This window comes from Schistocerca cancellata, chromosome 5 (assembly GCF_023864275.1).
Source record: "Schistocerca cancellata isolate TAMUIC-IGC-003103 chromosome 5, iqSchCanc2.1, whole genome shotgun sequence".
In the NCBI taxonomy this organism is placed as follows: Eukaryota; Metazoa; Arthropoda; class Insecta; order Orthoptera; family Acrididae; genus Schistocerca; species Schistocerca cancellata.
Genome location: NC_064630.1, coordinates 100,874,182 through 100,886,450, shown reverse-complemented (window position 1 = coordinate 100,886,450; position 12,269 = coordinate 100,874,182).

Below are 12,269 nucleotides of genomic sequence, written 5' to 3'. Positions count from 1 at the left end.
CTAAGCAAGGCTGTGACTGGCAACCTCAAGACATTATTAAATTAAATGAATTTGTATCATTCCCAAGATGAACTACCACAACTTTATGATTTCATATAAAATCTTTATAGGAATATCAGAATCACAGATTCCATTACTGTGGTTTACTTTGACAATATATTTTTTTATAAATTTATCCCAAGAAAATAAACATTGATGACAGTAGAGTTGTTGCTGATGTGGTCCCAGATTTACGCAACTGTTATAACTTGTCTTTTACCTGGTAACATTTGTGGCATAGCTCATGAACAAAATTTAAAACTCCTCTTCTTGTTATCAACAAGAAAGAAATGAGTAATACAAAAGATTTTAAAACTCTGCAGTAATGTATAGCCTGCCTTAGATATGAAAAATACCTGGGGTCATCTAGCACACTGCTCTAATAGCTTATCCTCCAATGAAATATCTGTACTGTACAGTGGTCTCATCTCACATGGATACCTAAAGGCACTGTATGTGTACACTGTAGGGAAAAATCTAGCTAGATACTGTCATCTATATCTAGAGCAATCTAGCTGTGGTACTGTGGTACAAACAGAGAAATTTCCTCTGACCTGAGCACCAGTAGATACAGCTTAGAAAAAGCCTAGATAAATAACTGTATAACTTATGTACTTTAGAGATTGTCTGGACATATCTGCATAGACTGAAATAGAGCTGTACTCTCTGTATGGTCACCATGCGATAATAGTTACAATCTGTCACTTGCACTTTTGAGAAAAAATTTTTTAAGGAGAAAGGCAGCTGTAATTCAAAAGGAAGAAAAGTCCGTGGTAAAAAATATAGAGCACTAAAAATAGGAGAAGAAGGAAGACACGTCATTTTTCTAAGGAAAAAAGAAATGGAGGTGTGAAACCTTAAATGGATTTTGTAAGAGGGTCTCATTATGTTAGTCATTGTTTACTTGAGTTAATGTGCACAGAAATGACAGTGAAACTGAAAATGAAACTAATTGAGGCATTGCTCCAATGCTCTATGAACTACTCTTCTCTTGCTTCAAATTTCTGACTTCCAAAGTCATTATTACAAATTGTGCAGTTTCCTGACTACTTCTCCTACACTTCTCTCTGTAATAATGTCAAATACTTAACCTTTTTTGAATCCTCATGTTCTCATGCCATAGTTCTTGATCCATAAAACTTCAGTAATTCAGCTGTAACCTAACTTTGTGTTCTGATAACATTTTGGCTTGCTCCAAAGATGGCTGAATAGTTTACGACCAAAGTTTTAACAGATGACAAAGTTTGATTACAGATGAAATCCATAAAATTTATCAATCACTTTAGCCTTTTCATTCCTTGTCTCTATGCAGTGACATACTTCACAATTTATTATGTAACTTAACAAGTCCAGTCAAATGATATGTTTCTTGTAGTCCCAGGTAAGACTCAGCATGCCATTTTCAAATCTACAAAAATGTATATCTGTAAAACATTCATAGAGGAATTGTAGAACATGAGGCTTATCTTACCTGACAACTAGACAGACAGCTATCAATAGAAAGTGTAAATCTAGGGATTCAAATTATCTCTACTAAAGAGCTCTTAATGGCATTTGGACTTTTAGATACTGCAGAGAGAGCTCTAGATCCCAGAAAAATCTACAGTATATGTCTACATCAAACAATCTACAGATAAAATCACAGCTAACAAAGGTTCTCCTACTATGGATTTTCTGTGCCAGAATTTAGGCAAAATGACTCTGTCAGCTTTCTGGCATGTTTGCTTAACTGTGTACATTAAAAAACCATTGCCATAGCACACATAGATCTCCATAAATCCAAAAAAACTATGAATTCCATAAGCAATTTCCCAAACTACACACTATGTTCCACTCATCTTTCAGTTAGTTGGTAACTGGTTCACTCCACTTTTGTATTGACTTCATGAAAATAACAATTCTAACCACCAGTGTTTTTGAATCATTACTGGCTTCATCCTTCATACAATATCTATCCAAGTCATTATTCATTAACACCAGCAATGTATTGTCATGAAATGTCTATTGCACAGTGCCTGTGCCACTGTAACTGATTATGTTGTTCATCACTATTGAAATCACCTCCCCCTAACAAATATTTTGATATATATTATTAACAAGCATCTTATTTCCCTGCTCCCAAAGGACAACTTGTTCAGGATTATTTCTTATTATGTTATCAGTCATATTTACATGTAGTTTTACCTTCATTTATAGCTAATGTGGGAATAAACATTTTGTGAAGTCCATTAATGATTTACAATATTCAGTAAATTAAATGTAGTTTGTTGTTTCAGTTATTATTTGCTATTAAAGTAGTTTGATAAATTTGAGAATTGTCTTTCTTCTTGCTCTTGATCAGCACTTCATCCCTACATAATGATATTATTATTTTACTGTATTTTTAAGCTGTACATGAATGTATTATTTATATTTCTCATAGAATTTCAAATTATCATAGATTCAAAATTAGCCAAGATGACATGACATAGCATGACAGTTACAGAGTTGTTAAAGAATAATGAAAGCAAGGAAAAAAGCACTTTGCAATTGCAGCTTGATAATGAATTATACTGAATGACTGAAACTCAAACTACACTTAACTTGTTGTACACTACTAGCTTTCACTTTCAGAGGCCGCACTTACAGAAGTACCAGAGATTCTTCCCTCAGAACTGTTATGGATCCTCCACATACTAATATGTTTATGCATTATGAAGAAATATGTTTCTGTGAGTCTCCTGATCTGTCTCAGATTGCTTGATGAAATCTTTCTTTTGTAATTTCTTGGAACTCGGGTCTACAACAAGTAATTTTGTTTATTAAGCTGTACTTACAAGACAAAACTCTGCAGTCTAACATTAGACAATATTGATTGTTGTCTAGTGAATATTGGGAAATACACCCTAACAAAAGAAAAATAATGTAACCTTTTTTTCCATTATGAGTGTAGATGCTAAGTGATATTTTTCTTTTTCCTACTGTGGTACACATGCCATCATTATAGACATTTATCTACAACTGATAGTGGCCATCACCACATATATTTTCACACTGATGTTATTAATAACCAATTATGTATACAGTTTGGTAACTGTCACATTTTCCTTAACTTACAACAGCTACTCTGTCTGCATTATTTTCTTACAGTTACTTATCATGGCTTTGCCCGAACTTTATCAAAATTCGTTAGAATGCTACAGAAACCTTATTCCTCATCACTGCTACTTTCCCAAACTGGAATACTTTACAGCTACCCATATGATCAGAACTGATTTTTTTTTCAAAAGTATGTCCTGAGATAAGGTCCCTATCAGATGCTCAGCAGCCACTCACTGTCTTCTTAACTTTCATAATGTTTTTGTGAGCCTCCAGCCTGCCACCTGTTCCCTCTACTCACTCTTTCCCACTCGTACATCTCTCATTGGCTCTTACCTTTGTGATAATTGTATTTCTAAAATGTAACCCATAAGTGAAATCATCTCTATCTGATATCAGCTTCCTATGGTATAATGCAGCTGTTCATTAGATTGAATGAGGCTAATGATTACACTGGTGATATACGTACCCTGTTGCAGAACATACTTTGTAACATAACATTACAGACATAACTGCTTGTTTCACTACATCCCTTGGTATTTGCTCTAACCACCAGTACTTAAAATTTCAATGAGTACCACATCCCTCTGCACTCCACCTTTTCTTCTCTTCCCATAATCCTGGAAACCATCTTCTTTTTCTGCTTATTCTTTGTCTGTCTCTCAATGTCAGCTCCAGTTTGGCATAAGCAAATGTTCAATTTATTTGTGTAACTTCTTAAGATCTCAATGCTAGTATCATTCCATATATTATTCTAATTATCTTCTCATCTCAGGTCTAGCAAACTCTTTCCCCTATTCCTGCATTCTGAATGATTTTTTTCTATGTATGCTGTACTTTTTATAACTAGAAAAATGTTAATAACTACAGTCAGAAAATTAGATCATTTGATGAATATTGCTGCATGGAATAAGAGCCCATGCTTATAAATAGCACCTTTCTCGTTATTATATGACATATTTCTGTCTGTCTACCTCTGTTTGTGTATGTCTTATTGTAACTGAGCTTAATTTTTGTGGTTAAATATTCTCTCTCATTTCCTTCTATGATTTCTGTATAGTACTTTTTTTTTTTTTTTTTTTTTTTTTTACACATTTCACATGAAAATACTTTTCATATTTCTACCTGTACACACATATTGTGTAAACAGCTAATAGGTACAAGGCAGATGGTACTCAAAATAGTACCACACATTACGATTTCCTGCCAATCCATTTGCACATTTGTTGAAAGAATGACTGTGTCAATGCCTCTCTGCACACTGCAGTTAGTCTAATCCAATTTCCAGAGTCCCTAGAGAAGTGCTAAGGGAAGGGCTGAAGTGTTTTTATGAATGAAGGTAGACTTCTGTTATGCTTTTCAGATTATAATACTTTTAATATTTTTATTATGAACTATAGTTTGACACACCTCCTTATCAAGGAAATTCTTATTTTATTTTATGCATAATTTTTTTTAGCTCATTAAAGATGAATTCCTTTCATACTGAATGTCAGTGTTTTCTCCAACTGAATACAGAACAACCTTTCCATCAAAGGATGTGCAATAGTATCACTCACATGACTGTTGATATCCTAATGGAGACCATTAGTTGCCCCTCATAATGCTAAACTCAAGTGTTGATGGTTTGATGAAGTACCCAGGCTGTCATTTTACATCCAGCACCATTTTTAGAATACTAATCTTTAATTAGTAATGACCTTGGCTACTATGTGAGGTTACTCTGTTAACTGCAAATAATGCTAACATATAGATGTGTGAAATAGTACAACAGACAAAATACCATCCACATATAATCTAAATAGCAGACTGCAACTGAAGCATTCTAATTCATTATTGTGCTCTGATGAGATAATAATAAAAGCCACTGTGCCAGGATGGTGCAATGGTTAACACATCCGCATACTAAGCAGGAGACCTGGTTTAATTCCTGGCCTTAGCACAAAATTTAATTTGTCGTATCAGTTTGAGTATATGCATAGTAAATGTTTGATACTTGAAAAGGTCTCGGGAACCAAATAGTTTCATTTTATAATAAAACTGCCTTATAAACTCCATACTCATCAAATACACTCTTTTAACATCACAGCATAGCACACATACCAGTACTATCAGCTTTGCAAACTTGCAGAAAAGAATTGCTGAATTTCTGTATGAAATAAGCTATCATCTTTGTAAAGTATACTCTTAGTTTCACATTTATGATGAATGGTGGTTCCTGTTTTGTAGCTGTACCTTAAATACCCAGTGGTCCAACAGAAAATTGCCAATGTGGACTGATAATTTACTGGCTTTAGTCTAGGGGATCATTATAATCTCAAATTACTCTGCCCTCACAAAAAATAATCCAGTATTCTTTGTAGGTTTAAATACTAGTGAACTTACAGAGACACTTTCCCTAATCTTGAGTGTGATGTTATTTTATTCTTATTGTCATAACAGTAGCATAAGCAATCTGAAAACAGCAAAAAGTTGTATATAGAATATGCACTAGATTATGAATGTTTGGAAATCACAAATAGAAATGGATTGTCAGTGGTAGGTATCCAACATCACTCCCTAGAAATATCAGTTCATACATTCACCAATGGTGTATTTTAAAAATTATTTTTCATTATTATCTTTGTAAGTAACTACATATTTAATTTTAAACTAGTATCATTTTCAAGTATTAATTGTGAAAAACTGATGTTTTTCTGCTTGAGTTTTCAAAAGAAACTCACATTCAGTCCAAAAACACCAGAATTTTATAAGGTGATCATACATATATAAATCATGTATGCTGGCTGTGCTGACTCTGTACATTAATTTATATGTTAAATATACATCTCCAGTATCGTAACTCACTTGTAATTTTGAGATACTAAAAGGAAGCATACCAATGACTTGTGGATGCTGCTTTATTTGCTATAAATAGAACCCTTTGAAGTAATATTAGACATCATCTGGAAAGAAGTATTCTTAGAGAATAACTTTTGTTGGTTTTGTGTATTTGTATGGGCATTGTTATTAATACACTGTCCTTCAGTTAATATTGTTAAGAAGCTCATATTTATTGTGCCCCATTTGTCCCACAGTTGTGCTCGTACGGAACAGTAAAAACTGAATGTTGCTAAAGGTACTTGATCATCTGATAGCAGGTCAGCTGCAATAAATGATATGGACCAGTAACATCCCTTCCTACAATCAGACATGTAGTTTATCATAGTATATCTAAGGAAACTGGTAGTATACATGAGAGTTCAGATTAACAATGTAATTTGCAACATTTAACCCGAATTATAACTTCAAATCTTATGTTTGACATATATGTTGAAATTGTGGAGCTGTATTTGTGAAATAATGAAACGTGTATGTATATTCTACTCTCTATACTTTCCTACATTTCCTTCTACATTCCTTCCCTCTTCATGCTTTCCTTTATTACTTCTTGATATGTACACACAAAAACATAGCCTCCTTAGTTCTGCTGCTGTTTCACTCTTCAATTAAAGAAAAAATAAAAATAAAAAATCTGTTGCCTCTCAAATCAGGTCTGAGGATTGGAACCCTTAGCCAGGAGTTATCACAAGAAAAACACATTCATATAGCGTATCCTCCATTGAAACTTAATAAGAACTTATTAAAAATATTTGAAACATAATGTATACACTTATAGATGCACTCAGTATATACTCCTAAACCTACATTAATGTGAAGCCAATTAAGAATTACCTTGTACATGGGCGTGCAAAAAACGTAGAGACAAAAGTAACTTTCACATGATGTGTCACTACCAGTTAACATAACTCAATGATACAGGAACCATACATAGAAAGAACTGCTACAATTTAGTGCAGAAGGTAACTGAAAGAAATATGTAATGATATGAATGGAAATGACACTTTTATTCAAAAACAGTAATTACACTGAAGTTACCGTGATTCATGGCTGTTCCCTAGGTATTACAAAAGACATGACATGGTTCTTAATAGGGTGTGCAATCACCATACATGGCAATGCTTACTCTGTACTGGCTACCATGCTGGCAACAAGGTTGGTATGGAATTATTCTGGTAGGGCATTCCATTCCTCCACCAGCATCGTTGAGGACTGGTGAATGGTTGTCGGTGCATGTGGATGTGCAGCAATATGTCTCCTCAATATATCCAACATGTGCTCAATGGGATTTATGTTGGAGGAGGGGGCAGGTCAGTCTATTTGCTAAATGTCCTTTCATTCCAAGAGTAACTCCAGCTGTGGAGTTTGATGCAGTCGTGCATTGTCATCTATAAAAATGAAGTGAGTGACAAATTCACCCCTGAAATAATACTTATAGGCTAGGAATACAGCACCATAATAACATTGACTGTTTAGTGTACCATGTTCAAAGATTTAAAGGTCAGTATGTTCTGAAACATTATGCCTCCTCACAGGACAACACTGGACAATGAGGCTGATCACGTTCAACAGTGTTCCTTGCTGCATTAGGTATTCCCACCTCTCGCAATATAAGGATACGTCCAGCATTGTCAAACATGATCATCTTGGTGGTCAAGGTGTTATGTTGTTGGGAGACATAATGTTGTATGAGCATGCTGGCATCCAAATCTTTTAATACCATAAACTCACCAATCAACGTTATTGTGACACTGTACTCCTCCCCCATGTGCATCCTTTCAGTGGTGCATTTTTATGAATGAAAATGTGGCACTGCATCAAATAGCAGAGATAAAGGACCTCCTGGAACAAGAGGATACCCAGTAAATGGATTGGACTGTATTTCTTGACTTAAATCAAACTGAGCACATGTGGGATGCATTGAGGAGATTTACTGCAGCACATTGACATGCACCAGCTACCATCCAGCAGTTGTCAAGCACACTGATGGAAGAATGGAATGCCCTACCAAAAGAACTAATTACCAACATTTTCACAAGTACTAGAGCACATTGCAGAGCATGCATTGCCATCCATTGTGATCACACACACTATTAAGAAGCATGTCTCACTGTTGGTGATGTTCAGGGAACCATTATGAATTGTGACGACTTATGTGAAATTATTACCTTTGAATAAAAGTGTCATTTCTGTTCATCTCATTATGTATTTCTTTCAGCTACCTTCTGTACTAAACTGTAGAAGTTCTCTCTATGTATGGTCCATGTTTCATTGTGCTATGTTACTTGACAGTGACACATCCCATGAAAGTTACTTTTGTATTTAAGTGGGCAAAACTTTGAGTTTGTGTCATCAGAAAAGTAACTTTCACTAAAACTGAAGCAGTTTTATTTTCGAAAACATTTGTCTGTTACTGTATATTTTGCACTTAATGTATATATAGGGAAGAGTATTATACCTAGAAAATAGTATAGCTAGGAACACTTGATGTTTTTTGTGCCAGTGCTTCAATCTAGTGACTGAGTTTAGAATCACTTGAAATAATGTTCACTAGAGACAACTCCAAACAGTTTCTGACATTTTCTACAGTTTTTGTTTGTGCTGACAAGAGATTGTATTTTGTACAGCATTTGCAAATACTTCAAGTGCTATGCATTTAAGTGCTATATAACATTTAATTTATTGTTAATTCTTGAGTTACAGAACTTTATAGGGAGTAAAATTTCATATAAATTTTAAAACTAGTTATATAACATGTGGACAGTTAAGCTATACTTCATCAGTTATGCACCATTTTATATCTAGAAACAGAAGAAGGTAATTTGGCTTGAGATATGGGAAATTTACAAATTAACTGAGTTTTGTTAATTTCGTAACAATATTATCTGTTTGGTAAATGAATATTTGTTTTAGTTTCCAATAATTTCACTTTCAAAAAGTGTGTCACTTGTTACTGGTTGTGGAGTAACACTTCTGCTTAATTTGATTTCACTTACTGATTTTTGGTGTGTAGTACAATAATAATGTTACAGACAGGCGACTAAATACAGTATTGACAAGATTTTCTCAATTGCAGCACTTCAAAATTGCAATAGAATGTTTCTTCCTAGGTACAGGACAATGGTGGACCTTGGAACATGCTTCTATCTTTGGAAAAACCTTAATTTCCTGAGTGACTTGGGAATTTTAGAAAAAGATTGCAGTACATAAAAAGTGGAAGCTAGAAGTGAAAGTCAGCAAAGGGTCAAGGTAAAACACGCCCTCATGCTAAAAATAGTTGGTGAAAACTTCTTTAATTTTCACACCAAATATGTGGCTGAGAATGTCTAGGTGATGCCTTCATTCACTGCATTTATTCATTTGCATACTATGTTCTTTGAATGCCATCATGGATGAGAGCCTTCAGAGATGTAGCATGAATCAAGTTATACATTAATATGCAGAAGCAGTCACTGCAGAATATTCCTGTAAAGTATATGAACAGATTATGACACACGATAAGCTACTCATATTGATAATTGTGGGAATCAGTTACAAATAACTTTATGTATATTAGCAGAAAAACGAATACTTAAAAAATTATACCCATTCTCTTCTATTAATCAGCTGCTATTTTTTTATCTGATACTTCAGAGAAAGCATTTCTGAAACTCTAAACATACCTGTACCACTATCAGCTGTCCATATACTGGAAATAATGCATAATTTGTTCATGTGTCCAAATATTTTGATAAGCTGCATAAAGTGAATATAATGAGGTATTATTTGGGGATTTATAATTTCCTTCATTATGCCTGCCATTGACCTATTATATACTTTTGCACCAATACCATTCTGAAGGCTATATAGGGATGCATAGTCTACATGGTAATTATTTTTACTTCTGTTATTGTGGTTGTGAATTGCAGTGTATGCCTTACAATAATTGTTAACTGCAGTTACATTAGGAAGTACTAAACATGCAATATAACTAGCATTTTTCATAGAGAATCCAGAGGCAGGTTTAGTTAGCACACAGCACTGTTAGCAGTAGATTTGTACAAGAGTATTTCATAATTTGTAGGAACAATATTTCTATTTAAATTATATGAAATTATTTAAAGAAATGATACCTCCTTGTGTCATCTGTGCTGCCATAGAAACACTGATGCATGTTTGTTTTATATGCTGCCTGCCCTACAAAATAATTTTTGTGGCTCAGATTGCTTCCAGCAGGCTCCCTCTCCATGCATAGTGGCAACTTACATCATTTTCACTGTGCATGTATTGGCACTTTAGTCAAACAATCCCTAGGTCTTTGAAGAGGCTCCTTCAAGGTATTTACTTATCAACTTTACACAGTATTTTTACTGGATGCTTCCATAAAACAAATTCTTTTGTTGACAGCTGTGTTCCCCCAGATTATTATGCTAAAGGATGGTACTGAGTGAAGGTGCACTTGTAATCTCATTTGCATGTGGTGTTTATTACTCCCCCACCTTATGAATTGGGCTACTGTCAAGGTGGTGTGTGCTTTGCAATTACAAACTACATCATAGAATAGTTGTTACTCAGGGAGGTGGAGTGATTTGAGGGCATTACACAAAGTGGTTTGGGAACTAAAATTCACTACAATCCAATCAGTTATTGTGTCATGATTGTTGCATTTGTTTAACAAGATAAAATGGTGCTCTGCCATCTCATTGCTTACACTGTGTGTAAAGAGCATGATTCTATGTGCTCTTAAATCATATCAGGTCCATAGTGCTAATGAACTACATCACCCATCTTCAACAAAGGTACTTCTATTTTTTAAACATGTTATTTTACTTCCACATATAATAAGGTTCTCATCACAGAACAGAAATAAAATTTTTGGATCACTACTTACTTAGGCTATGTACACACTGAAACTTACCAAGAGACCACAGGCTATTACTCTTATTTCCATTAAGTGAGAAGAATAATATAAGACTGTTCCAGATTTTTACCATCCTTGTAACCATTCTAGCAGAACACACAGTTGCCACCATTTAAGATGCTGACTTATAAAGGCTATTAGAAATTGTTAAATTCTTACTGTTGTAAACACACAGAGCTTAGACTAATGGACAGAACAAAATTTCATGACACACTCCATTGCATAGTGCAACACAGTAATCGTCATAAGTGACTGGTTGGGACATTCTGTTCAATATTGTGCTTATTGGGGGACAATGGAAAACTAACAATATGAAATTGGCAGGGAGAATGAGCACTAGGGGGGGCTCTTACTATTATGGTTTGTTTTTTCCTTGATGCAACTACTTGTTTGGTTCTGCTGCACAAAAAATGAGTTGCCTGTGATTTGGGCTCAGCAGAAAAAGTGAAAACGATGCCCTCTTCTTCTATATCTGTGGAGGAAAAAGAGGGAAAGAAAAATATTATGTCCTGTTGGCAATGTTGCCAAGAAGAAATAGTGGTACAGAGAGCATTTTATCTTCATTTTGGGCAATGAGACTGAAGTTGAGGGTGGCTTCAATATTCCTGAGCCCAGTTTGTAGCCCCCCCCCTCCCCCCTCCCCCCGAGACATCATTTGGCTGAACAAATGATTACCTCTGACCACTCTCCCCACCAAGTTCGATGCTGGGCTATAAACTTCAGCATTATGCCTTGGTGTTGCTGTGCAAAGCAGCTACACCAGGCCCAGTTTAAGTGCTAAAAATCTTCTCTCCCCTACATACTATATAGCTCAGCCTGAAGAAAGGCACAAGAAAAACGTCCATGACCATTTTTAAAATATTGCTGTAGCATCTGCTCCAGAGCATATAGAGAAACCAAAGAGTGAGAATTTTAACTTAATTCCTCTTGAATACAATTTGAGTGAATTAAGCAGTTGTCAACTACTTCAGGATTTGTTGGTGAGATCATGAATATTTTCCAGTAGTATACCTGCCATATCTGAAGAGAGCATGCTGCTGTCTCACTTGAGGTGCAGAGTCATAGCTCTGATCCACATTGGGGATTAATTGTGTGTTTAGCAGTTACAACAATGATGACATCATAGCATGGTCATCATGTGATTTTGTATTCATGATACTGCTAATTGCCTTGTCACTGATTTGTGAACAGGATGTATTCTTTCGCACTTGACCAGGTGTGGATCCAGCAGTTCCATTCTGGTGAGTAGGGAGATGGAGAGGTCACACTTTGTTACTGTCTCTTGCTCCTCCCCCCCCCCCTCCCTCCCCACTTTTCAACAATAACTTGCAACCACTTCCACTTTTAATGTCCCACAAAAGCCTTTGACTTT